Source organism: Pteropus vampyrus, unplaced genomic scaffold, assembly GCF_000151845.1.
Source record: "Pteropus vampyrus isolate Shadow unplaced genomic scaffold, Pvam_2.0 Scaffold220, whole genome shotgun sequence".
Taxonomy (NCBI): Eukaryota; Metazoa; Chordata; class Mammalia; order Chiroptera; family Pteropodidae; genus Pteropus; species Pteropus vampyrus.
Genome location: NW_011889001.1, coordinates 2,532,969 through 2,537,077, shown reverse-complemented (window position 1 = coordinate 2,537,077; position 4,109 = coordinate 2,532,969).

Below are 4,109 nucleotides of genomic sequence, written 5' to 3'. Positions count from 1 at the left end.
GTGTATAACATTCTGGTTGTCACCTTTTATTTCAAGAAAAGTAAAACCTATTCTTAAGTAATCTTCTCCACTTGGAAGCCCCCAGCTGACAGCACCTCTCATTCCTTTCTTGATACATGCAAATTTTACTATACAATTATTTAGACCTGGCAACTTTTAACACAAAAGAGCTGATGCTGCTCATACCTCGACTGAGCAGAAAATCCTCAGGGAAATATGAACTTGTTTATACCCATAACAACTCTTTTAATGAAACAATGCATTATTGATTATTGACCCAACATCTGACTATACATAAGGATTTGTCCTTTGGTACATTTCTTTGTTACTGAAAGGTTTTCAACTGATGTCTTTCTAATACATGTGTATTTTATGGAAAAATAATTGCATATCCTCTGCATATAATCTTTTAGGCATGCTGTGTGTATTCAAACTGCAGAAAGACTGAAAGGCAAATATGGTTAAAAATTTGCTCTAAAATCATAATGTTAAATTATCAGGGGTACTTAAAAACAACAAAATCTTCCTTCTTTACCTATCTTTACCTATTTCATCTCAACTTCACATTATTTTAAAGAAAAAAAAAACTGCATTGCATATTCTAGCAAAGTGTATTGGTAAGAGAAGATTTAACAGAGCCAGAGAGAATGTGCAAGGAGTGAGAAAGTGAATTGATGGATGGATGGTTAAATGAATATAAATGAACTGACACCTTTACAGGAAAATAACATTTCTTTTCTTTTTTTATTCTATAGATCAGTGGGTTTTGTATCTGTAATTCTTTCATATCAGCAAAGAGGAAATAAACTCTCATGTAAATCATTTTCCCCCCATCTGGAGCATATTAAAACCATGCCTTTTTTTTTTTCTTTTAAGCAGACTCTTTTTTCCCTATTTGCTTATCAGTTCATCCACCATTACATTTTAAATGAAATTGCAAGACCCCTGTCCCTCCCCCAAATTTCAGCCTGATGTAGGAAAGTGGGAAGCAGACTTTTCTTGCTTTAGAATAGTGACCTAGATTCAATTACAGATAGATCCAGAAGAGAGAAGTGACACCTCACAATTTTCTTAGAGGTCTTGAAAAAATTAGAAATCTCAAAACAATACTTAATGGAAAAGAATGTTTTTAATTCCCCATTCTTCCATCTTACTTTTTCTTTACCTTAATTGCATTGCTTTGGTCCATTTAATTGTTCCTGCTATAACATCACAATAGGTTTCCCACGAGATATTTACAACCATAAAAAGAGGCAATTCGAGGAAATTTCTGAATTTGGTTTTTGAGAGTAGATGTCTACAAGTGTGCGTAAGCCTGCAAACCAAACCCTAACAGATGAAAAATAATCTCATAAAAGGCATATTTTTCCTTACGTCTTGGGGAAAAAAAGGCAAAACTACATTACAAAAGCGCACCTATTATAATTGCATTGCAGACAAAGCACTGAACGGAAAAAAACAGGGACACATGTATTTTACTGTCTTCCCAATTACTGTGGAAAAACGTGTTCAAAAGAAATAAAAAGAGGGGAGAATCCTGTGATTCTGCTTATTGACTTTTATCACTAAATTAAGCATATAAATGACCTGAACGGGTGGCTTGGTATATTAAATTAAAAAAAGAAGAAGAACAATGATTCTCTTTTCCTTTCCCCGCACTCTCTGATCTCAGCCTGAAAGGAGTCTCGGAGAGATAAGAAAGATGGGATTCGGTCCGCGCTGCCCTGGTCGGTCCTGCTTATCCCGGAGCAGGCAAGCAGTTGCCTTCCACACAGCATTTCCGTTCCCGGTTCAAAGTAAGCGGTCTCCAGCCAGGGCACATTCCCCGTCACCTCCACCGTCTCCCTCTCCCTTAAAGAAACAAGTCAAAATTGGCAGTCCCAAGACCAGTGCGCTTGGGAAGCTTTGAGGCGCGGGAGGGCGAGAGAGGCTGCTGTGGGCAGGAGTGGACACCTCAGCCCTCGCCGCGGGTTTGAAGCCTTCCAGCGTAGGAAGAGGGCAGAAGCGGACTCGCGTGTATGCGGGTATCCAAAAAGAAAAAGAAATGCAAACCGCGCAGAACTCCGGGAGTGAGGTGCAGGAGACAGAGCAGAGTCGCCGCTCTGGTTCTCAAACGCCTGCGATACGTAGGTTTCCCCCGATAGATTATTTCAGATCCTGGGAAATAGGGCTCCGCCGGGCGCTGACCAAGGCACTGGGCATGTGGGTGCGCGCCCAGCCCTGCGGAAAGGGTCCCCGGGCCGTGCGAGGGGCGGGGGTGAGGGGCACGCAGCAGGCGCCCAGACCCGGGGGAGCCGACAGAGGATTGTTTCATTTCAAAGTGAAAATCTGCAGGCTTTGGGAAACGATATTCAAAAAAGTATATAATCTCCATATGCCGCTCAATGGAGGATCCTCATAATTTACAGCGGCAGATAAGGCTAGAGGGTGTAATAAAAAATCTGAAGCCCTCCCCTCCCCCTCGCCGCCTCCCCGGAATTGCACCTTGGGCAGCGGAGCAGAATCCGGAATGTGAACTTCTTCCGACATATGTTTCCCGCAGATAAGTAAACAATCTGGACGTGAAATGGAAATGGTAATTAATGCAGTAATGCTGTTACACCTCGAGTGTGCAAATCCCATTGACTCGCCGCGCCACGGGGGGTGCCGGGCGAACGGGGACCCGCGGCTTGCGCCTGGGCCGCCAACTCCCTCCCTCCCCTCTCCCTCCTCCCTCAATCTCCGGGAGGGGCGTCCGGAGAGCCCACTGGGGCTTGGCCCGGCTACAGGAAGTTGGGAGCCGCTTAACAGCTCTGAGAACTCCGGCTCTCCACCCTCCGCCAGCGAGGCGGGTGCGCGGCGCCCGCCTTTCCCGCGCGGAACTCAGCACGCGCATCACACCCTCTTCCCCTCTTCTTCAACGCCGCGCAGAGGTGCGGCTGGGCCCGTAGGCACCCAGAAGAGGCTGAACTCTCGAGCAGGGAGCAGCAGGCGGCGCGGCAGTTTGGAGGCCGAAGGGGGTCCCCTCGTCCTAGTGCGACAGGCGGTCCTGCATGCTTCGTTCTGGTCTGGTTTTCCGTCTCCTCCCTGCTTCCAGCGGAGTGTGATCCAGCTGGCTGGCAGAGTTTCCTGAAGTTCCTTCTATCCCCGAAGGCACAGATCCCGTATGAATTGCTTCCTTTCCCAGCCCAAGAATGACAAAGTTTGGAAATGGCCCCTGGCCGCCAGAGCAGCGCAACTCCTCCACTTTGTAGGAAAGATAAAACTTTCGCATTCCTTTCCGTCTCTGTTGGAACCCGCTCTGTGAGCACCCGCTCCCTTCTCCAACTCAGACCAAATTCTCCGGGGCCTTTTGGGATGCCCAGAGCAGAGATTCAAGCGAAAAGGATGGAGCATCTGGGGAGGCTGTCCGAAAACGTCCCGGGACCGTGGTCCTTCCTGTTTCCTGAGAGCGCGATTCCCACACCCTGACCCCAGGGACTAGACAGGATTCCGCGGTTGACCTCACTTGGGCGCAGGGCGGGGGACAGGGCGAGGAGGGGGTGTCAAGACTCCCTCTTATCGCCTTTAGTCCCCCCTTGCCGCCTCCAGGGCGAACACTACCAAGCGGCCGGCACAAGGCGCGGCACAGCGGGAGTTAGGCAGGGACGACAGCGAGTCTCCGGTTCTGTGTCGACACCCCAGGATTTCTAGTGGCCCCATCCGCCCTCAACTTCATTATTTTCTTAATGACTCTGCAGCGACCCAGTGCCAATGTGACTGGTTCCAGGACAAGGCTCATCCCCATAGCGCCAAGAAAGAAACCAGCCCAAGTAGCACACCTCCAACTGGGTCTGTGAGGGTCTACGAGGCCAGGGTAGGGCCAGAGGCTAGGAGGGCGCGTCCGTCGGCGGAGCCGGGATGCACCCACCTCGGCATCTTCTGCACCCAAATCTATGGATCCCTTCTACCTGTCTTCCTCTCACACGCAGACGTACACATCAGCTGAGCGAATAGAGATGAGAGGTCTTAATACTAATCTTGTGAATTACGAGATAACCAAATTCAAATTACTTGAAATTCACTGTCTGTTTGAACAATAGGAACAGGGCCTGAGTTGGGAAGGAGCCGAAGGAAATGGGAGTCCTCTG